Genomic DNA, 25333 nt, shown 5'->3' with positions numbered 1-25333 from the left:
CTTTACATTTTTAGTATATGATATCTTCTATTTCTTTCCTTTCCAGGGAGATTTATATCTCTGAATTTATACCTAACCTATTACAACTTAATTGTAATGTTTCCAGAATAAATACATAGGCTCTGCACCAGGTAGTGGTGGTGCATACCTTTCATCCCAGAGCTTGGGAGGCAGAGGCAAGGTGATCTCTGTGAGTTCCAAGCCAACCTGGTTTACACAAAGAGTTACAGGACAGCCAGGGGTACACAGAAACCCTGTCTCAATCAATCAAACAAACACACACCAAAATAAAAGGTTTAGGATTAAATATTGAAATATGGGTGTTCTTAAGGGCAACTCTAATGGGAAGCACACAACGACCCCCCCAACCATAAATATACACTATCCATATGAGAGAAATTCAGGACATACAATATAAAACCTCAACCTTTCCTGAACACTTTTCAGTTTTTCTCAGGTTGTCAACTGTCAAATGATTGAATTATTCTATCCCGAATGTCTTTGTGAACTGATTTTTCTAAATTATCCGGCTTGCTATTGTGGTGGGTCATTTGTGATTCCATCCATCTTGCCCAGCTACAGCAGCAACATGTGTAAATTGCATCTCTAAGGAGTGATAACATGATGCAAATGGTACTTTTCACCTTGGGTTCCCCTGCCACAGGCATGATTTGCAATTGCTGCTGTGTTGTGTTTTCTATGAAGTCCCCTCGCAAGGTGCTTTCCCTCATGTGCCATCGAAACTCACAGAGAAGAATATCTACATTGAATGTTTTGATATGATGTAACTTTTTACAGGGCCATTTAGTGCTGGATTCAAGAGGATACACTGTATTTTGGGGTAAGAAAAATAAGGTTAAAGTAAAAATTTAATAACTGGAAAATTTTCAAGGCATCTTACACAACTGTACAATGGCTCATGTAGATCCCAGAAGATGAAAGAAAAAATGTCCTTGTCTTTGGTTCTCTGGAAACACTAGAACATAGTTCCTAGCACAGACATAAGAAGTCAGAATCAGTATTTATCTCATACTTGGTAAGGACAGCTAGGGACTAAAGTGCCCAGTATAGGATTAAAATAATCATGGAGTCCAGAGGGACAATTTTAAGATCCCTCCTGATTATTTGGGGTTGTGAGATGCTAATTGGTAGGAATACTAGCTGAACAAAGTTCATCAGGTTTATTCACTGTAGAGTTGCTCAGATTCTTTGACATGATCAATGCCTTTGAGTACTTCTGATAGGCCTATAACAAAGCGACAGAATTTTATCTTCACTGGGAATATTTTAAGAACACAGTTTGGGATGCCGTGTGTATGTGGGTACTTAGGATGCCATGGCTTCCCTCCTGCAATTGTCAATGATTACCACACTGGTTTGTTATGGTTGTTATTAGTTTTGTTTTTTTGTTTTCATTTTACGAATGCGATCTAATTCAATGAGGGACTGGAGGCAGTCTTTTCTCTATGAGGTAAGTATAATTCTTGATTTTCTTAACCTTTCTCTTTCTGACAATACATTTTGCAGCTCTGTTGCTCTTAAGAAAGCTTTTAGTGTTACAAAGAGGCTAGAAGCACCAGACAGAAAAGAAACAGTAAAGCCAAAAGAAAAAAATAAAACAACTGTAATCGTATGGTGAAGATATAAACACTACTGACAAGCAGATGGGGATAATTTTCCATTTGTGCTTTCTATTGTTTCATTTTTAAACATGGAGTCACGAGGAATCATGCCACTTGTACGCTTTCATGTGTTTTCTCCCCCCTCCATTTAACAAGCATCGTCATCACTTGACCGATATTGCCTATCCTTGTGCCGTTTATTTCCGGTGACTGTTGTATTCCATCTGCGCCGTCAGTCCTCCACGGTTGGATATGTGGTCTAATAGACTCTCCACTTGTTCCAACTTTGCCCTATTAGTATTCTCAGCGACTGCCGTGACATGACTTTTTAGAACAGATGACAGTGTTCCTGGTGTCCTAGAAATTTCACATGTCTCAATTGTGTCAAAGAACAAAGGCACTAACAATGATCTGCTGCCTAGAGTCCCTCAAATCATTCTCATAGCACTAGTGACAGACATGACTTCCCCACCCGGATCATCAATCTGTGACTATGACTTAGTCCAGGGCCACACATATGTCATTAAAAAATGTTGGAAGCAATTGAAGTCTCTAAGGTAGAGGCAAATTACACACACCAGCACGATATTAACCCCTGTCGTGCTGGTATGAAAACAGTATAGCATTTGTAGTCTTTATGATAGTAGCATATATATACACGCACATGTATATATGTATACATCTGTATATATGTGTGTTTCTACTTTTGTTTCAATTCTTCCTCGTTATCTCAGGGATTATCGGAGTTTATTTTAGAGTGAACATTCATATCACCTAAGGTCTCTGTGGCACCATGGGGAAGTTCTTTAGCACTGAAATCAGTGATCATGGATGCCTATGATGAGTCAGTTGATCTGATGGTCAAGTATGAGGATTCTTATCTCTAACTCATCACAGGAAAGCTCAAGGAATCAGGGTCTGATGGAGCCCAGAGGACTGGCCTAGCCTTGTCTGCATGGAATCCTACTACACATATCTTAAGTTGTAGGGACAGGGTCTGAGTTTTGATCTAACTGTGAAGCATTCTGAAATAAAATTCGATGGAAAGTTAGGCAGATTGGACTAGAAATACTCTGGCTATTTGTTAGGACGAACTGTTTATGAAAATCTGAGCTATATATATATATGCTTTACTTCTTGTGATTATAGATCATGTTAGTAACTTGGATACAGCATCTGTTAAGGCATCAACGCGGAATGTTAAAGCTACAGATCATGTGGTAAAACAACCTGAATTCACATTCTACAGTTTATTATTAGTTCCACTACTCTGCAATAGTTGATTCAGCTTCACTTTGGGACATGGTTGCCCTCTTCAGAGTCACAAAAATAAAATCAATACCAAGCAGGCACATAGTACACAATATAACTTAGTAAAGTCAATATATTAATTTTTGCATTTAGATGAAATGATAAATTGCATCTAAATATTTTAATACAATTTGTTAACCATTATGGATACTGTTTTCATATTGTCCTGAAGATATGTTGTACATCCTTGAAGGAAGATGGAGAGGACTAGAGAACAATCACTTCTGGTTCATTTCAATATCAGGTAGAAAGGCGATGATATGAAGATGCATCCCACAGTATACACACATGCGGGGAAAATTTATTGGGGTCACATGACATGCACCAAGGAACTGTACTTGCCAGGCAATGACAGCGAGAGTCACAATAGATTACAGCTGCTCCCTCTTTCCAGGCTTTTAAAATCCAGAATCAAGTCTAAAGTACTGGCAAGAACTCCCATGTTTTTATTTTTCTTTTGACTATTGCCTCTACTCTTTTTTGCAGAACATCCCATAAAATAGGTCCTTACCCTCCTCCATATAAAATGACTTGGCAATAATACGTCTTTATGTAGTGTAGTTAAAGGAATAAATTTTAATTCATTTGGTTCTTTCTTATATACAGTAACATTTATGAAAAACCACATTCCATTCAATTGCTTAAAGACTCAGACAAAGTCAAGTTAATAGCTTCTGATGTTCACTTAAGCAAAACCAAGCCCAAAGTAAAGGCAATTATTAAGTAAGTATAATAGGATACCTCATGCCACTTACATATACTAATCTTCCTATTTTTATTTCTTATGGTCAGACTTATTTTTTTCTACTTATATGCCTTGCCAAAAACTGTTCGGGCAGGTGTGGCAAGGCCATTGTGGTCAGGTTTGCTAGTTGGAGAATGTGAGAACATTCTAGCAAACCTCAGTGTCTTTGGGGAGCTTGCCAAACTAGACGCTTAATCCCAGAATCTTTCTTGTCCTAAAGACATTATCTAAACCTTTGGCTTTGAGACACAAATGTGGTTTACAGTGCTAAAATGTCAGACGCTAATGAGCTAGGGAAATTGCTACATTTCCTGTTGTAAAGGTAGTAAAGTCCTGCCCACCCACATTATGTCCCAAGACTGGGTAGGAGCTCTTGAAAAGCTTTTTAAAGGTGTATGTCAAGAAATCTTAGCCGGCTATGAGCATCATGGAGGCATGGTTAGCATTCTGTTATTGTTAGTAAAAGAAGAGACAAGATGGTAGGTAGATGGTGGACATCCTCGCTTCTCTGAGAATATCAGCCCTGTCCTCAGAGCCCATGCTCCCTCCCGTCAGAGGATTTGGACATGTTTATGAGCACATGTAGTTTATGATTTCTTTATTACATATTAATGAGGAGAAAGCATGTGTGACCCTAGTAAAGAAGCTGGAGTGTCTGAGCCAGAGTACAAGTCTCTGGTTCTAGTTCTGGACTTGATATCTTTTGGAAAAGGAAATCCCCTTGAGTAGGTCAAGAAGAGACCAGCACACACTGATCTCTTCATCTGTGCCTCTAATGGCTGATAAAGGAAAGGGTTGATGATTATTTAGGTACTGTTTCCTTTTAGGAAACAAATCCTGGCTTGATTTGGATGCCATCTACTTTATCAAAGTCCAGCATGCATCAATACAATGGATGCAGATAGTTACATTCACACATACACACACACACACACACACACACACACACACACACACCCCAAGCGGCACAAGTTAGGGTGAGCACATATGAAGACCTTATGGCCCACAGGAAAGCCATTGCCTACTCGTGACCAAATTTAGAGAATGTTTTGACATGAAAACTAATAAACTAATGTTTTATGTTCAGTCTCTCAAAGACGCATTGACCCAGCATTAAGCTTGATTTAAAAAAACAAACAAACAAACTTATTTCATCCTTAAATCTAAAAATTTAGTGTTGAAAGGAGTATCTATCCTCAGATAGTTGAGATAATCATCTACATAAGACAAACTATAGTTTAGATGCAAATTGATCTTAGGAGTCACAGAAAGAGAATCGTTACTATTCCTCTGGGAACTAGTGCAAGAACCTGATCAAGTTTCTAGTAAATGTCATTTTTTTTTTCATGTGAACTAGCTCTTTGCATAATTTCAGTGCGTATCTTCCAGGATTTTGATGGGTTTGGATAGATCCATGATGCTTTTATAGCACTTATGTGAGGAGAGGCAGGCAGCTTTTAACTATTTTTTGCCTCTAGATTAAGACCCATTTTTGCTGATGAGAAAGAGCTTAATCTACACATACTCACTTTGCAATGAACTATCTCAGGATAGTGCCCTTTACTTGACTTTATGGTCACGAAGTATCTTGCAGAACTTTCTGAGTCTTTTTAAGGAAGTGGATATTTTTTTCTGGGATAAAATATCCACTTCCTTAAAAAGATTTACAAGATACATAGATTTACAGGTGCCTCCAATACTTTTGTTCAACTCATTGTGTAGCCCATGAATTCCAGTTTCAAACCCTCTTCAGGAAGCCTTGCCATCTGCCTTATATTAGACCTTGAGATGTGAGCTTTCAGGGAGCAATATTTCAAGGACAAAGAAGTGAGTGAGGGACAAAGCCATAATTATTTTAACTTTTCACAGGGAACAGTAGGAGTATATTAAAACTCTGGCAGGGAAACTGCATTAGGTGGCAAGCCACCACTGCTTTCATTTGCATAATGCATAATCTAAGGTGTTGACTCATTTTGGATGAAGCCTGTTTAGTGAGGGAAGGTCTGAAATTATGCATAGTCACTCAAAAAACCAATGTATCCTCTCCACATCAATTCTGCAGGCAGGAACCTTTTTGCTCCACTGGCCTTGCTTCTTGTTGCTACTTAACAAGCTGGCTGACTAGTAACTCAGGCTCTTTGCATGTCCACCTACGATGCTGCCATCTGTAGTCACCCCTTCCCCAAAGGACAGAATTTTCATTCTTTGAGATCCACTGGTTTATGATCTGTTCCTTTACGTTTAACTATTATATTTGCCACTCCGACTCCACTCCTAAACAGGCCCTGTGAAGACAACAGAGGACATATTTATTAAGAAAGGAGTCAGCTGTTAAAGTTTTACTGTTTCTTATCAGCACCAGTACAGGGTCACTGATTTTTAACACACTGCTTCTTACAGAACTTAGGTTCAGAAACAGAACACATAACTGTTTGAATGGTTGTGCAAATGTGTGTGTGTGCTTTATTAAACAAATCTTTTCATCTTGTGACCTTTGGTGTAGTTTGAACTTTTAACTGATGTTGGTCAGAAGCAAGATCCTGCAACTTTTGCTGCATTTTTCTTTCCTTTGTCCCCTTCTAGCTTTTAGTGATAGTTTCATTGAGTATGTACCCCAAGGGAACTGCTTCAACTCTTCTGTCAGGGGTTTCTACACCTCTTCTGCCATTTTTGTTACACAATGATCACAACTAATAGCAACTGGGGCTCTTCTTGCTACTTATCAATTTAGTGATGTTTCCCCCCCTATTCTCTCTTTGAGAAATAATGAAATTGAAAGCTGGCATTTTTAGTAACTTCTAAACCCATGTGGTGCAGGTGCATAAGATTACCATTAACACAGCATCAAAGAAGGTGAACATTACTAGAAGCTTCGTTGGCTCCCCACGGGCTCCTTGGTGAACTCGGAATTCAAATTTGGATTATCCAGGATACAATGCTGGCCTTCCATCCACACTACTGAGTTATCTATTTACATAGTGCTTTATTTTTATAGACCAGATGTTATGTATTATACATCCAACATAGTAGAAGAATAATAAATATACACTCTATACATGTAGTGTGTTTTTCTGAGACCCCAGTAATTGTCATAAACATGGGCTATGCTTATAATAAATCAAATTTTGCATATCTAATTTTTGTTCTTCTGTGTTTTCTCCAAACAGAGATATTTAGTGATTTCATGAGGTGACTAAGAAAACTGAAATCCACTACTAAAATACCTCTCATGTCTTTCCCGCCTCTGTTCATATCTCTTCCCACAATCTTATTTATTCTCTCTCTTCCACCTGTTTCTTGCAGTAGTCATTTTACTGGCCGAGCTACAGATTTTTACCTCAAATCCTTTATGCAGCATTTTAGGAACACACTTGCCTATTCTGGAAGAAGCCCTGTGGCTTTAAAATTGACTATATTCAAAAATAAAAATAAATTTTGAGAGCAGTTGCGTGGCTACACAACTTAAAGTGTAGTTACATAGTAATTACTCTATTTGCTGTGAATACTAAATCCTTTCTGGGTCTCAGACACATGTCACAGCAGATGCAACTCATAACAATGAGAGTTTGCATTAGGGGCTATAATGCTCCATGCACAGTCTTCAGCCATGCTGGATTAAATTGTTAATAAAGACTATTGTTCAAAACTGTTAAGAAGAACGACTAAACTAAGAGTCAAACATGGGAAGGCTTCCATGAGTTAGCGCATCTAATACAGTATTGGTACTTTACAGGACTGATTAACTGGTCTTGGGTTATGTTACAGTTCTCAAAAGGGATACCAGTTTTGAAAGATTTATCTAATTTTTGTTTATGCGTATGTTTGAACCTGTTCTAATGTATGTGTAGGGCATGCGTGTGACTGTGCCAAAAAGAAGATGACATTCTATCTCTTGGAGGTGGAGTTATGGGTGTGTGTTAGCTTCCTGCTGTGGGTGCTTGGAACCAAACCTAAGTCATTTGCAAGAGCAGTAAGTGCTCTTCATTACTGAGCCATCTCTCCAGCCTCAGTGATCCATTTTCATCGGAAGAGAAATTTCTCTTGTTCTAACTAGCCTTTGCCTTTTATTAGGTTATCAGTAAAATTCAGGATGCAGATGCTAGCTGCTCAGAGGTTCTACCCATGTTATTACAACTGCCTTGTAGCAGAAGCCAGGGACAAGTCTAGGTTGATTGACTTACATGCCACTTGTCTTAGCTTCAGGCCACAATGCTTCTTCCTGGGAATCAAATCTAGTCAGCAAATCAATTTGCTGTGCACATATGTGTTTAATCAAATAGACTGATCTTTTGACTTGTTAATTTAAAAATCAAAGAGATTAAATCAGCTCTTCATGAAAACATAGGTGAAGAAGAACTTATTTATTTTAGCCCCAGACACTCAATTTTTCGCCATTTGGAAGTCAATTCTTTGCATAACACAAGACACCACTGGACCTATACAAGCCTTTCCAGAATTATCATCACTGGTAGTATCAACTTCTGATGTGCAGCACAATGTGCCCAGATTGATGTAGTTCCAACTTGTAGGAAGAATGCATTAAATGAACATCATTATTCCCGAGCTGGAAACTTGGAAGCATTTTGTTGAAGCCTTAAGAAATTTGGTCCTTGACTTTCCTTTCTGACCGACACCGCTCTTTTTAATCATCACTGGATCCTTATCCTATCTCGTTCCCACTTATTGTCTTTCTTCTTCCAGCTGTGACAATGGAATGCTTGCCCCATCGCTTCCCCACTTCTGGCCCTGATTACTGGTTTGTGAAAAGGCCTGATCCCCATGCACCTTGTCACTCAGGAGTCTACTCCAGTGTTAAGGGCTGGGGAGAATTCACTTTTGCTTAGTCTCAACTGGTAGAAAACTAAAGAAGAGACCACTGGGCAAGAATGATCTTGTAAGAGTAGAGAAAACACAAACCCAAAGGCTAGTGCTGGATGCTGCAAATGAAACTAATACTTAAATGAGATTTCACTCTCTAATTTCTGTCCTGCTCCAATGTTAGATACATCAGATACAATATTTTTATAGCTATGAATGTTACAGATAATGCCTCTGTATGGGTGTGGTGGTATCTGCCTTTGATACCAGCACTTAGGAGGCAAAGGCAGGCAGATCTCTATGAGTTTGAAGCTAGCCTGGTCTTCATAGCAAGTTGCAGGCCAGCCATGGCTACATAGTGTGGCCCTATATAAAATAAAATCTCTAAAATGTCTAATATAGTGAGTAAACATAATTGACATTTAGTAAAATATTTATTTATTATTATTATCATCATCATCATCATTATTATATTGTTTTATAAGAGCTATGTTCCGAGCCCCTTCCGTGTCCCCTTTCGCCCGTGGAAGAGAGACACGTGAGGCAGTATTCGGGTGGTTACCACAGACGAGGCTTTACTTGTAACAGCAGAAGCGGAAAGGAGAAAAGACAGGAAGAGGCACAGCTTAAATACACCCTAGAGTGACATATTCACTTCTGATTGGCTGTTCACTCATCACCCAATATTACGCCCCGGGATGGGCAGTGACTTTGGCGGGCTTTCTGCCTTTGCACCTGCGCAGTTAATTGTTTACTAGTGGAGAGGACACGATGTCCGTGCCATCTTGGAATGGCGAATGTATCACCGCTGACCACGGCTTCCTACAGAGCTAAGGTGGCTCAAACTAATAAGCGAAATGGGTTGGGACAAGGTAGTGAGATGGCTTTGATAGAAGCAGCAATGCTGTGTGATAAAATTCTATGTGTTATTTACGATTTACCAATCATTCCAGTCAGTTGTGAGGATGTCACAACTTATTATGGTCACAAGGTTTTGAAACATGACCATATTAATGTTAAGATCTGAGTTCCAGTTCCACATGAGGCATTCACTAGTCTTGGACATCTCAGTAGTCCTGCTTTCTAATCTGCAAAATGAAGGTTCAAAGAAATTGACCACTTAGAGTTAAGCTAAGCTCCCTGACTGCACAGCACACACAGCACATAGTAACCACTGCATAATGATCTCTCTGGTTAAGACTAGAATTTTGAAAACCAGAGTGGATCCAAGTCTGTCCTTGTAAAATTATCATTTTGTCTACTTGCCTTTTGATTTACTTTCATAATTGACAAAGGAAAGGATACAGTAGAATTGCTCATCTGGGACTGTGCAACAGTGACTAACTGAGCTCTCATGTACAGAGCACAGGGAAAGGTCATCCATCACTGTGGCTGGTCTCATCAAGCAAGTGACCTCCCCTGATCAGATTTCTGGCTGTTTCAAAAGACCACAGACAATGTTCCATGCTGTGGTTGCTCATTAATTCATAAGACAGTTCATCAAACACTAGACACATTTCATTAGAGTATGAGGAATATTTTATGCCATTAGGGAAGCTTACAGAAGTCATTGGTGTGGGGGTAGGTAGACTACCACATGAAGGACAGTTTTCTACTTCTAAATTCTGGCTCTGAGAGTCTATGCTGACTCATTTGACCAACATCTACAGAGCCATGGTCTCTCTCAGGATCCTAGCTCTGGGTTCAGGGAGACAAAGATAAACAATTTATTAGTGGCTGAATATGAATGTATGCATGTATGTATGTATGTATGTATGTACACATACATAAACATACACACATACACACAGAGATATCTATCTACATCTACATCTACATCTACATCTACATCTACATCTACATCTACATCTACATCTACATCTATATCTACATGCTGGGGATATAAGCCTATACTTATTCTAAGCATTGTTAGAGACTTTAGGACATTTGCCCTAAGAACAAGGAGCAAGGAGGAAATAATGGCTTTGGCTTTGACAAATTTATGGCCTGCAGAAGTCTCCACAGTGCTTCCAGAATCCTCAGCACAGCCTCTCTAGAGACTACTGACATCTGCTGGGAATAACTGTTACCAATCCCCAGGATGGCACATGTCTATGTGCATGATCCTAATCCAACAACTGCTCTGGAGTGCTTTTTCAAACATCTTAAACCCAGGAATTGTGAAATGGGATGCTTTCCAATCCAGTGTGCTAAGAGGCTGAGACAGAGTTTGGAGAGGAATTTGATTCCAGCTCATCCAAGGCCTTAAACAAACAAACAAACAAACCAGGAGAAAATCCGAGTGCAGGGCAGCAGCTTCACAGTGCATATATCCTCTGTAAATTCTGCCACGGCGGTATTCCTGAGTCTGGAGTGCTCTGCCTCAGAAATATTCCTGCATTTTATACAAGTCTATGCTTCTCACCCCATCCTGACTTTAGGCCCTCTCTTGATCTTATTCAGCCACCCCCATTATCTCCTCTAAGGCCTTAGGCCATCCCTGATAAAAACTCTTCTCAGGCTTGGCCCTCAGAGATGTTTTCAGGGTTTAGGAAAGATGATTTTTTTTTTATTGTCTTTCTGAACTGTTGGCAGAGCCCAGAGATTGAGTCTATCTCATTGTCTCTCATTATTTCTCCTTTGGGTAATGGCTTACTTGCTTTGAGAACTGTCCCAGAGGAGATTCATCAACACCAAAGGCCTGTGTGCCTGTGCTTTTGGCCTCTTCCTTGGGCTCTGGAGACATGGAGGAGGCTGGGCCAAGTGCTGGTATGAAGACAGGGGAAGGACACATCTTAAGACCTGGTAACTGGGTTCGCCGAGCACATAAAACAAGCCAGGGTTCCGGTGACCCAGTATATTCCTATTGTGTGATTCAGGCCTAATGTCAACTGAAGATATGAGGCTGGTAACTATGGAAGCCAAATGAAATAAGAGCCTCACTTCTGTCCTGGTAAAGACTGTCAGAAAGTCTACCTTGAGGAAAATTGGGTGACTCCAGTCCATACTTCGAGCCAGAGGAAGTGGTGTTGATATTAAGGTATCAGTGTATGGTGCTGAAAGGGAAGGCACAGAGGAGAGCTGTGAATAATTTGCTCTGATTTATCATAGTCCAAAGTCTTCATAAATATTTAATTTAAAAGTGAAGCAAAATAACCTTCCAACCTTACACTAGCTATTAAATTCTTGACTTAGTAGTTTGACAAACGCCTTTTCAGTATCTGGAGAAATTAAAAGCAGACTCAAGGACAGTGACTCAAGAGTCTTCTTCAAATCCCGGAAAGACTCAGAGAAGGGAATTCTTTAGAGGGAAGCATGGAGTGCTTCCCTCCAAACTTCCCCTATCAGGGAAGATTGGGGAGCATTCTGAACTTTCCTGAGCAGGGGAGACCTAATGTTAGATTCTTATTTCACATGTAAGAAGACAAGGATGAAAGAAAGGAAAATAATTTAGTCATGGGCTATAGGACAGTGTATGGTTGGCAAGAAAATTGACTCTGGGCAAATGCCTTTGGTTTATTGTAGGGAAAATAACAAACCATTGAAATTAATGCTTACTCATAACAAGCATATGAAGGATTGGGAAGCCATTTTAAGTGTAGTATATAGTGGCAGGGTGCATGGTACCTCATGTCCTTCATGGAAACCAAATGTAGCTTGCCTTTAGTGTACGTACAATCTAGTCTTCCTGTTCCATCCTTCATCTGACCTTCCTAGCTCTGATCTGCCTCCCAAGTCAATCTCTACCTGCCAGAAGCCTCTTCTGGCCTCCATAAAGTGTCCTGTGCAGAGGACCTCCACTGGGAACATGGTGGTTTATCAGGAAAAAAAAATTCACATACGTCTACCAGAAGTTGCTACTGCTGCCTCTACAGTAACATTTGTATCTGTTATTTTCCCCTCTCTCCTTCTCCCCTTTTCTTTCATTCTTTTATCTCATGTGTTTTTGGCAATTGAAGGTAGAGCAAGTGCTCTACCACTGAACTACAACTTCAAGCCTCTTCCTTATTTTGAGATAGGATCTTACAAGTTGCTTAGGCTGGTCTTGAACTTGTGATTCACCGGCTCCAGCCTCCTGAATAGGTGGGAGTACAGACCTACTTGAGCAGGCCTGGAAAAACTTGTATCTTGACAGGAATGCTTTAGAACTTTATTCTGAAAGCACAAAGGATGGATTCATCTTACAAGTGCCACAGCTCATTCATGAGACTCTGTCTTTGAACAGAGGAAGAGGGTGGAAAGTTTAAGAATTCCTCAAGTTACTAAGGTAGCCACTGACTCCTTATATAGACCAGCTCCTCAGCCCAGGTGAAGCCTTATGCTTCTACTGCATTTTCTTCTCTGCTGTTGCTGTGTGCTTGCTTCACCTCCCTACTGTTGTAGGCAGATCTTAACTATGAAGGGTCTGCATCTATTTTCCAAAAATCTATCACATTTTTATAGTTTTTGAGCACTGACTATGTTTAGGCATTTACTTGAGCTCTTTATGTATTTTAAACTAATTTGGCTTCTATAACTATCAGAGGTAGGCAACTCTATATCCAATTAAAGATAAGATACTGAGTTGTTAAACTATTTGTCTAAACTCACAGGCAAGGGAATGACCAACAGAATAGAAATATAAGCTGTCTAACCCCAGGGTTTGTATTGTAACCACAACATAGGCTGTATCAGGGGTACCTACTATCACCCAGGCTCTGGGTGGCCTGCAGTCACAGTGTGATGGTTTGTATCTGCTCAGCCCAGAGAGTGGCACTATTAGAAGGTGTGTCCTTATTGGAATATGTGTGTCATTGTGAGTGTGGGCTTTAAGGGCTTTAATCTTACTGGTTTTCCTGTCTTGACTTTGATGGTGAATTTTTCAAGTCCATTCACCCAGGTCATAGTGCTTTGAGGTAACCATCTCCTCCTTTTATTGGCCAAATATTTGGCCAAACATTATTCTGAAATTTTTCTATAAGGGAATTATTGATCGTAACTTACATATAGGTATATGTTTTATCATAAGGGTGAGCCTCAACCAGTCATTTATTTGAAAGTCCTCATAAAACAAAAAGCAGTAAGAATTTTCCAGTCTTCTTGCTTTAGTGACAGCATCAGCTCTTCCTGACTTTCTAGTTCTATGTTTGGACTTGGATAGCAATTCTCTCCTGTGTTACCAGCTTATACAGCTTCTCCATTAGATTCTATACTCCAGAAGCGTCTACCTTTTGGTTCTGTTTCTCCAGGGAACTGACTCAGTCTCCTTTGTTTCCAGGCTTGTAAGGACTAAATCTTAGGGCCTTTTCTTTCCCAGTCTAAATTTTGTTTGTTTTCTAAGAAAAAATTTCCTAGTTGTCAATGGCATGCCAATAATATCTCTTTGATTGAAAATCAAGCTCAAAAGTATATATCATGCCCTGGGCTCATAAAGCTAGTTGAATACGTGAGTGTGCTCTTGCATATCTCAGGGATACTTGGATGCAACACACACAAAAGCAGATTCATGACCCTGATTCTTTTCAGGGTTCCTGATGTCTGTGAAATATTACCTGTGTCTCAAAGACCAGAAATACTCTTAACTCTATCCCCTGACTCTGTCCTTAATCCACCAACATGATCTGCCAATGGGACTGCAGAAATTTCTCATTGTTTACTTCTCCCTAGAATCACATCTTCCACTTCTCCTTGCTGAGAGGCTCCTCCTGACTGCTCTGGGTGGCCTGCAGTCACAGTTTGTATATGCTCAGCCCAGGGAGTGGCACTATTAGAAGATGTGGCCTTATTGGAGGAGGTGTGTCATTGTGATTATGGGTTTTAAGACCCTCATCCTAGCTGCCTGGAAGCTAGTATTCTGATAGCTGCCCAGATGAAGATGTAGAAATCTCAGCTCCTCCTGTACCATGCCTGCCGGGATGCTGCCATGTTCTTGCCTTGATGATAATGGACTGAACCTCTGAACCTGTAAGTCAGCCCCAATTAAATGTTATTCTTTATAAGACTTGCCTTGGTCATAGTGTCTGTTTACAGCAGTAAAACTCTAACTAAGACACACAGTGATCTTCCTAATTTACAAAGCTGATCAATCACTCAGTGCCATGACCTACTGGATGCATTCAGTTCTTATCCAGGTCACAGGGTGGCTCCCAGGGCTTCATGTGGCCTCCTCCTGCAGCAGTGGCCTTGCTATCCACACAACAGCTACTCTCAGTCTTCAGTGCCTCCAAGTGCTTCTGCCCATATGGATCCTTTCCAGGAACATTACAATTTTTTTTTATTTTAGTTTTTAAAATCTAGAACATTCTGACATCTTCCAAAGTGACCAAGGGTCACTTTCAAGGGAGACTTTCATGTTCTACATGTCCTTCTAGCAAGCTAGTCAGAGTCCTTTATCTTTCAAGATCATAATTTTTATCTAAATGAATGTGAACACTAACAGACACAATTTATTGGCTATTAAAGCTCAAACATCGACCACAGTGCAGATGAGTTTGCAATCATGATATTTAAATCTTAGCTAACTAAAATTATATCAAAATCTGAGAGACAGGCAACATTATCCTTACTATCTTGTAGGAGGAACCCAAAAGCCCAAACCACATGCTGAATGCATTTTCAGTTGGGCGATCATGTAATTCGAAATACTTGGGTCTCCCCGAGGACTTTGATCTTGGAGCGAGCTAAAGCCAGGTCTGCTACTGATCAGTCCTTTTAGAAGCCAGCTTGGCATGTACAATGTGCCCACTATGTATTTGCTGATTGGGATAATGAGTATTTGAATGTGTAATGAAGTAGACACATTTTCATATGGAAACTAACTGGGTATTCCTTTTGTTCTGCAATCCAAATCAGTCACCTATGAGATTGTTTACAAAATTCTAGACAGATGCTTGCAAATGAGAAAAATGGCATTCACAGTCCTAGAGATGGTGTGGAACATCCTCCACTCTTCATTTTGATGACCATCTGCTCCACTTCCAAATGAGGTACCAATTCAGTTTAATTTCACTCACAGTTAAAGATGAAAGGGCTTCTCCCTCCCTTCTAGTCCTCTGGGGATCCTGAAATAGAGGAACTCACACTCACACTGAAACACAGAGGCAATTGCATCTTGTATTAGGTAGATCGTTGTACAAGAAGCTGCAACTTTGTGAACCTAAACATGAGAGGACTATTTCTTCCTTGTGTAGCCACCCAATGTGATTTTAATGCTTGCACAGACAGCTTTTTCCCTGGTGATTTAAGCCCAGCTACTTCCTCCTGGGGTTCCCCAGGAAGGCATGTTTGAATCCTCGAAACTCTGGTCCCAAATGAAGTGCATTGTTTCCACTTGTTACTCTTTGCTAGAAAGCCCAACTCTGAGGACTTCTAAGGGATGCAGAAAAATGCTATTTGTCAGCCCAGAAGGAAAAATGGGAGAAACTAGTTGGGTGAATTCCTGGGTTTCTTCCTTGCATTCCACCCAATCAAGCAAGGTAAAGGAATGTTTGAGGTCAGTTCACAGGGCACTGAAAGGTGGAAGGAAAAGTTTTGTCTATGGGTCAGGAAAAAACAGTGATGTTTTTAATAAGAAAAGGTAACGCCCAACAGTCATAACTGAAGTTAACACCAAAGGAGATGAGGACAGGGTGGAGAGAGGGGAGGAAGGGGTGGGGACAGAGTAGAGTGAGTACTGGGAGGAATGAGAACAGGGAGGAGTAAGGGTAGGAAGAAGTAAGGGCAGGAAGGGGCGGGGATAGGGAGGGGTGAAGGCAGGATGGGGACAGGGAGGAATAAGGGCAGACAGGGGCGGGGATAGAGAGGAGTGAAGGCAGGAAGGGGTGGGGACAGGGAGGAGTGAGGGGTGAAACAGGAAGGGATGAGAGCAGAGGGAGGTGGGAGCAGGATGGGTGAGGACAAGAACAGGTGGGGACAGGAGGAGGTAGGGCAGGAAGAGTTGAGGACAGATGGAGTGAGTGCAGGAAGGAGTGAGGAGGGCAGGAAGGAATGATAACAGGAAGGGATGAAGAGAGGGGGGACTAAGGAAGAGAAAGAGAAGTGAACCTTTGTATGTGTTGAGAGGCAGAACATTTTTAAATAATCTTTTTGTCTTGCTTTTTCTGTCTTGATTTTATAAGTAATTAAATAACAAACAAATTCAACCCTTAACCACAAATATCTTAGTCCCTAATGTGAAAATATGAAATAGTTAGGGTATTTGCTGTGTAAGGATTTTAATGGCATAGACAACTTCTGTTTTCAAAACTGTGCTAATTATAGAGGATGAGCCTGAACAAAGGGAAGAGCTGCAATTAGCGGAGTAGCATTTCCTACAAAGCAGTTTCCTTCAGGAAGCTTTGCAGAATTCATGTCTGTATTAGAACAATAATCTTCTAGGACATCACTTTTAGAAGAAGTCTTTGGAGACTTTAGAAACTCCAGACTTGGCCACCTTATACTTGACGATGGTAACGGAATATAGGGCATTTTTCAATCTAGTCTAAATGGCAGAGGATAAATAACAGGCCCATATAAAGAGAAGAAGCCTGGTGTTTCTGTGGTTTCCCACTCCTTGGCCTGGTGATCAGATTCAGTGAGCTCTTTCATGCACTCTCTAGAGATAATAGTGCATATGAAAGCACCAGGCCAGAGCTGAGGCTGTATTAAAAAATAACTTTTAATCTTAGATCGATTCCCTTCTCTTCTCTCGATTTCCTTTCTTCTTTATCAAGATTTCATTCACCTCAAATAAAAATCCCTTAAGACTTTTAGAATGCTACAAGAATGGCTGAGATATCAGATGAATGGGCTTCCTCTAAACCCTTGGAAGCCCAATAAAGGCCTTCTCCGCATTAGTGGCTCTATCTGAGCAGTGCCAAGGATAAGGAAGTACCTGGGCTGTTTAATCCTGGGGTGGGGGGGTGGGGTGGGGGGATCCCGGGAGGGCTGACTCAGCCCTTTCCTTCCAAAGAGGATGAACCACATGTCACAATGCAATGTGCTTTTTATCTTCTCTCTCTCTCTCTCTCTCTCTCTCTCTCTCTCTCTCTCTCTCTCTCTCACCCACACCCTCTCTCTCTCTCCATATTTTTCTTGCAAACATAACCTTAGGTACAAAAGACAATCCCCATGCTATGTAAACACTAAAGGATCTGTGAAGGGTCCTTTGAACATTTGTGCTTTTTTTCCTGGGTTTTGTGGCAGAAAATTTGATATTGATGTGAGAAGTCAAAGGGTTACAAAACTTCCTAATATTATACATTATTTAGTGGAAAATATTAGGGGCTGCCCATCCTAGTCCTAAGGACAGCTCAGTGTGAGTTAAAAAGACTGTGGTCCTTAGCTCTTGAACAGGCATTAGGATTACAAAATCATATCAATAATACTTCCTAGAAGAATTCATCTCAGTGCTGCTGGTCTCTTCTTAATCACTGCTAATTTCTTAGCTCCAGCTAACCAGCATTGATTGTCCTAGTAGCCCTTCTATTCTTGACGTTTAGGCCAGAGCCACATGGCCAAAGCTGCAGAGTTCTGCTGCTTGCTAGGGCTGGAACATGGTGCCCCCTTATTCTATTACTAGCTTTCTATTTCTCAACTCCTTAACTCCTTAAGCTTGGCTGACCTGGAACTTGCTCTGTAGACTGATCTTGAACTCAGAGATCTGCTTGGCTTTGTATCTTGGGATTATAAGTATACACCACCATACCTGGGTGTAAGCTTTTCATGGCCATTGTTCTTCAAGATTTAGATCAAAAGCCTGTGTCTTTCAGCCTCAAGATCTGGATTCCAAGGGTGCCCTCCATTTCTGGATTATAATTCATTTCAGATTAAAAGTCCAAACTATTCCTTGTTCAATTGCAAACAAACAGCAAGTTCAACTGCATGGGATCTTGCCCCGAGATCACCACTCCCTTAGCATCTTTATCTCCTTGAATGTATAATTCAGCTTCATTTACTTCCTGGTGTCCCTTTACTACTTGAACCATACATTTTATATTTTTACTTTCTAAGCTTGCTATGCTTGTTCAAAATGTTCTTCATGAGACAAAGTCTCTATTGGGCTTTTTTGAGAGTTCCTTTGTCAATGCAATTAATATAAATCTCTTTAACCTAGCCTCAGACAGACTCTTCAGACAAGGGCAAAAGCAGTCCCATTCTTTACCAAAATATCACAAGGACAGTCTCTTGGCCACATATTAAAATTCTTCTCTCTGAGACCTCTAGAACCAGGCTTCCACAATTCAAATCACCCTCAGCAAAAAAGTCTTCCATAATCCTATTATGATGGCCCATTATGCCCCACTTAAAGTATTCCACTGCTTTCCAAATCCAAAGTCCCCAAATCCACATTTGTCAAATATAAACATGGTCAGGGTCAAGCCTATCACAGCAATAACCTAGTCCCTGGTACCAATAACTGTCTTAGGGTTTTATTGCTGTGAACAGACACCATGACAAAGGCAACTCTTACAAGGACAACATTTAATTGGGGCTAGCTTAAAGGTTCAGAAGTTTAGTCCATTATCATCAAGGCATGGCAGTACCTAGGCAGGCATGGTGCAGCAGGAACTGAGAGTTTAACCTTTTCATTTGAAGGCTGCTAGAAGATGGGCTTCCAGGAAGCTAGAATAAGGGCATTAAAGCCCACACCCATAGTGACACACTTCCTCCAAAAAGGCCACAATTATTCCAACAAAGCTACACTTGTGCCCCTCCCTGGGTCAAGCATATACAAAACATCACACTTGGGTTCTCATACCTCTGCTGGATTCTCTTTTTCCATCAGGGTCTGGTCACTCACACCCTGAGCACTCATGTTGCTTCCTGGTGCTCATCACAATTAGTAGTTGTATTATTATTTTATTGTTTAGTTTCATTTTGAATCAGTTTCCACTGATGTCTTAGGTCTTGACAAGGAAAGACAGTGTTGACAAGTTTGATTCTGTGCTCCATCTGCCTTGCATATTTAAATGCTGAATGCATTGCTTTGAATTCAGAGAGTACTATGGCTATAACAGCATGAACATCTGTTGGCATCTGTCTTTTTTCAGTGATGGCTAACTCCCTTCCACCATCCCTCATCTTACCTCTGGCCATGAGGTGACATAAATGAGTGGGCATACTGTCAAGAAGAAAAGAGCCAAAGCCCACCCACCAAAGAATAACAGAAACCAACATAGCTGGTGCAAATTGCTGAAAACACACACGCACATGCACGTATGCACGCGCGCGCGCGCACACACACACACACAGAGGTGTGTGTGTCTATTCCCCCTTTACCAGCAGGTTCCCTCACTGTCCAGATGGCACTTAGAAGGCACTTGGAGATAGCTGGTCATCTCATGGATAAGGAAATTATAGTTTAGGCAGGATAAGGGATCTGCAACAGGTCATAGGGAGGTACTGGGCAAAATCAACCAGAACACAGTGTCCTTTCGTAGGGTTTGTACTCTTCCCAAACCACACTGCAGAAAGTTTGCAAAACATTTTATTGCCTTATACTATCTAGTGAAAATCACAAATGAAGGTGTTTTCTATTTGTCATCCTTCTCATTCCTTTCAGTAAAATCATTTTTAACAATCATTTGCATTGTAGATATTTTTAATAGCCCTGCCATCATTTTTCTATACAAATTTCTTATGTTTAACTTAAATAAGAATTGATTGGAGTATAATTGCCCTGCGAAGCAAGGTTATTTCAACAAAGATTTAAAGAACAACTAGCAATGGCTTTGGAGGAATGGATTTTAAATAGGCATTGTCTCAGGTCACCTGAAGAGCATTGGCTACTCTTCCAGAGGTCCTGAGTTCAATTCCCAGCAACCACATGGTGGCTCGCAAACATTTGTAAGGTGATCTGATGCCCTCTTCTGGTGTGTTTGAAGACAGCTACAGTGTACTCATATACATAAAATAAATAACTCTTTAATGAATGCTAGCAGTTAGTTTTCAAGGAGGCCATTTACACAAAGCAGTCAAGTGTTTCAAAGACATCTGCAAATATGGTGTTTATAGCTATATTTATTAAACCATGATTCTTTTTCTTCTTGTCTTTGATGGCAAAGGTGTTTTACATACCAAAGCAGGTGGACACTAATAAATGAAGATCAACATTGCTTATCACTCACTAGTTATTACAGAATGACTTCCAGTCTTATTTCATTGCGGTGATTTTCTTCTGTGACTAGACCCACACTGAACACTGAACTCTTCTCCTACCTTTTGGACCAAGCTTGCTGCCTTTCTTCTTACTACAGCTACAGAGCATCTAGCTTGGTCTCCATTGGTCTGTAGAGATTTGAGAGGCTCACTCCAGAAGCTGCTGCACACCAAACTGCAGAATCCTAAGTAGACACCAGAAAGAGGCAAAAGTTTATATATAAAATAAGTTAACTAGGTTTGAGAGAACAAGGATAGAATCCTCCAATTTAAAACAATTTTGTAGTTAGTAGAATGAGACATGAGCAAAACTTGAATATAGAAGGTTTAAAAACTTTAGCAGAATAAAAGAAAGTTTGAGCCAGTTCTAGGGCAGGAGGTAAGGCCATGTCAGTAGGACAGAGGAGTGGTAAAGACAGTGTCTGTCTAGGGATTATGTGACCTACTGGAGAGCCAGCTGTGACTCAGGCCAAGCTGATGGTTGCCCTTAATGCCATAAAGAAAAACAGGCCCAATGATGTCATAAATTCAGATTTTTGTTTTTGTTTTTGTTTTTTGTTTTTTGGTTTTTTTTTGAGACAGGGTTTCTCTGTGTAGTCCTGGCTGTCCTAGAACTCACTTTGTAGACCAGGCTGGCCTCGAACTCAGAAATCCGCCTGCCTCTGCCTCCCAAGTGCTGGGATTAAAGGCGTGTGCCATCACCGCCCGGCAAATTCAGATTTTCAAGGACACTAGGAATATAGACTTTATGTTAAATTTACTAAAGTATACGTGTTAGGATTTGATTAAATAAATGAAACCTCATATAGGCAAACATAAAGCCAAAGGCTACATAAGAATCAGCGTTACCTATTATGTAGTGCAATTGTTCTCATCTTGTGCATTGTGATCCCCAGAAGGTCACATATCAGATATTTACATTATGATTAATAATAGTAGCAAATTATAGTTCTGAAGCAGCAGCGAAATAAATTTATGGTTGGTGGTCACACATGAGGCACTGTATTAAAGAGTCGCAGCATTAGGAAGGGTGAGAACCACTGCTCTAGCACAATAGTCTCACTTTCCTAGTGGTGGCCAAATGTATCCAGAGAGGGGAAGCTGCTTGAGCAAGGTAGAGCTGGGGTGTTAGGTAGAAGGGTCATATTCTTCGAGTAGGATCTTCAATTTCCCTCCTGACCACACTAAAACTAGCTGAAACTGACCAGACCTGATAAAACAATTGTTTGAAGATCAGCAAAATGCTGCCTTCCACAGATCCGATTTTTGGTTTCCAAACTTCTAGTGCACGAAGCTTTCTGATGGAGAAGTGATGGTGTTCTAGTCTTGCCATTCATATTTTGGAAGGGTGCTGAGGAAGTTAGTGAGTACAGTGCATGCTGTCCCATATCTGAAACATGACTCCAATCATGGACATGTCTGTGGATGGCTTTGAACAACTGCAGGCAGACTTGAGGGGTAGAAGTGTAGTGTACGGATAGAGGCATGTCTAGTGGGTTCCCTGAAGCCAATATGCTGGTTCAAGTTGTTCAAATTCAAGGTGATTTATTTTTTTTTAACATGACTGTTATTTTTTGTGTAATGGATGTTTTTAGGTTCACCTTAAATATAACAGAACCTCTCTAGGTTTCACATGCAAAACAAGGAAAATAACAATGTCTGTATTACTGATGGAATTTGCACAAGATAGGCATGCATGCTCACTATATTGTAATAACAAATGCTAAGTGTATTTGCAGCAATTGCTAACATTCACTGAATGCTGATTAAACTTTAATTGTCATTGTAATTATTATCTATAACTATCAATACATTTTTCTTAGGTTTTTATATTATTTGCCCTTTAAGAAATAAATGTCTTATGTGTGGTTTTTAGAGGAAAGAGTATTTGAACATGGGTCTACTTAGACTTCCATTGCTTAGCCTACCTCTCCAGAGCTTTGGCAGTGTCCAAATCAAGATACCTTTCATGTACTCAAAGACAGTAAATTGAATTTGTTCGAACATCAAATACTTATTAAGTTAAATGGCAAGGCAAAAATGTTCTTACAGGATGCACTCTGTCACTGCAATCCTTGATAATGTCTTATTTTATGAAAAATTGTATTATTCTAAAATTGAATTGTACCATGTAACTAAGAACAAACAGGAGAGTGCATAAATAGTTGATTTTTTTGGCTACAATAATTTTAAATGTAAATGTAAAATTCCACAGTTTTAGTAGATTATTTGCATAGTGTTGATAAAGTAATATCCATGTATGTAACTTTTAATAGCCCAAATGAGTACTGAGTATTGAATTCAGAAAAATAACACCTGGAAGATTTTTCTCTAGACTATTAAATATTTTCCCTTGTGTATATAAAAATATGTGCAAAAGAAAGAGCCAAATATAACATAAACACTGAATTCTGTGCAGTGCTACCATGTCATATTTCATGAAGACACTAAATGAAAACATAGGAAGGAATCAAAGGTTGAAAGAAATGATGCTAATGAGTAAAACCCTAAGTAACTCCGTAGACCAGCTACTCCTCAATTATATCTAACACAATTTTTACCAAGGGGGAAAAAATCATCATTGCGACCTCAAAAAGAATGAGACAATTTGTAAGTTGTTGATTCAACTTTTCCATATTGTAGATATGTATTTGTAATTGTAGATATTGTAATTGAGATATTTCAAGTCTTATTTAGACATACTTTGTATTTTGCATGCCTATTCTGAAGTAGTTATGTGTTTTTATTAAGATATTAAAGGAATTAAAGTCTACCAAACAAAGGCAGGGGAAATGCTGTTTTTTTTTTAAAAAACTAGAATAATTAATTTCCACCAATACCTACAAAGTGGAAACCAGAAAACACAGAGATGCAAATTTCTTAATGCAATAATAATAATAATAATAATAATAATAATAATAATAATAATAAAATTGATGCAAACTTATTATTTACTAAAAGCAAAGACATCTAACCATAGAAATAACACAGATCATAGAGACATGCTTTGTAGGACAAGATGAAAAGTACAAACCACTTTTACTTCTCCCATGTAATCTTAGTAATTAGGCTGGAGGCACTGTAACTTTCTAGAATGTACACTATAACTCCATTCAAATGTTGCTTCTAGAATATAAAACAGTATTTCAAAGTCAAGTAGAAATTAATTTGTTCATTGTCTGTTCTTTTGGGTAATTGCCATTATTGCTATTTCTCTTTGGGCAAATCACTGAAAACTGACTACATAATTTGTTGTGTTTTTTTTTATAAGGAAATAACTTAGACTCAACATTTGTCACCTACATTTTAACTTAATTTGCATTTCCACCAGACTAAGAATGATAGTTTTCCCACTACATTATTCTGTTACATTCCATCAGTATTGTTCTTTTTTTTCCCCCTCTTTCTCTCTCTCTAAATTTCCTTTGGCAAGATGAAATTTTGCCAGTGTCAATTATGGGTGAGAAATTCACTTCTTCTGTGAGCATATTTATATGTGTGAGCTAAGTGAGAAACTTAGTGACATTTCACAATAAACAAGAGAGCAATAAGTTAGACAGAAGGTTTAACCTCCCTGGTCTTCCCACCTCTCACTGTGATGACAAAGGATTTTGCATGCAAATCTCTAGTCTCAGCTTCTGGCCACACTGGATGAAAGAAATGAAGAGAGACAATAGAAAAGAGCAGAATGCAGCACTCAGTTGCCTGTTCTCAAGCTTATCAAAGTAATTTCTGTGACTCAGTGGGAAGCTCGGTGGAGGAAACAGCTGATCTCATTAGTTAGTGGACTCATATGAGAGGACAGAGGGCTTCCCAGCTCTAAATTTCATCAATAATAAACTTAACTTTCTCTTTGTCATAACTACTGTATCTGACAAATAGAATTTGAGACTCCGAGATTTCTGTGCATTAGGCCCTGTCCTAGGAACAAGGCTTGCTGTGAAGGTGAGGCTAGAGATGCTCTCACCAGATCTTGGCTGGTCCTGCAAAGACTAGTGTGTGCTACCGGCTGATTGCATAGGCTCCACAGTGCTGCCTGGTGCCTGTCACTTCACAGCATTAGTTTAGTGATTTCTGGGATGGCTGGGATGGGGCATTTATAAAACAGTCATAGATTAAGTGCTGGGAATCAGGCGGCTACACTCTAGCACTTAATCCCTGGAAAGCTGATTGACCAGCAAACCCTGGATTAGAGAGAATGCTTCTGTATCTCTTCAGGCCCAGATCCCTTTGATCAGTTCTTAATTATATATGGGTTATAGAAAGGGGATTGCATATTATACTAAAGGTTATAATATAAAAAGGGAATTGCATGGGTTATGTATAAATAGGGAATTGCATATTATACTAAGAACTCTTATATTGTGTCAGTTTCTCCGGGCCTGGTCTCCTCAGTTTTATATATTATATATTATATATTATATATTATATATTATATATTATATATTATATATTATATATTATATATTATATATTATATATTATATATTATATTATATATTATATATTATATATTATATATTATATATTATATATTATATATTATATATTATATATTATATATTATATATTATATATTATATATTAATTATATATTATATTATATTATATATTTATTATATTATATATTATATATTATATATCATATATCATATATCATATATCATATATCATATATCATATATCATATATCACATATCACATATCACATATCACATAT

At 39.3% G+C, this 25333-nt stretch overlaps 1 protein-coding gene across 7 annotated transcripts in view; it reads right to left on the bottom strand.

Annotated features, from left to right (window-relative positions):
- Positions 1–25333, bottom strand: part of B3galt1 (beta-1,3-galactosyltransferase 1) — a 549878-nt gene that overhangs the window by 23077 nt on the left and 501468 nt on the right. For 4 of the 7 annotated variants that reach the window (XM_076928849.1, XM_076928850.1, XM_076928848.1 and 1 more), the window contains one exon: positions 20674–20798. The exons of the other annotated variants lie outside the window; for them this stretch is intronic. The gene's annotated coding sequence lies outside the window, so the exon portion shown is untranslated. The remainder of the gene's footprint in view (positions 1–20673; positions 20799–25333) is intronic. 7 annotated transcript variants of the gene reach the window in all.

The sequence above is a fragment of the Arvicanthis niloticus genome, chromosome 2 (assembly GCF_011762505.2).
Source record: "Arvicanthis niloticus isolate mArvNil1 chromosome 2, mArvNil1.pat.X, whole genome shotgun sequence".
Lineage (NCBI taxonomy): Eukaryota > Metazoa > Chordata > Mammalia > Rodentia > Muridae > Arvicanthis > Arvicanthis niloticus.
Note: the sequence above shows the minus strand (reverse complement) of the source record. Positions and strands in the feature narration are given on the sequence as shown.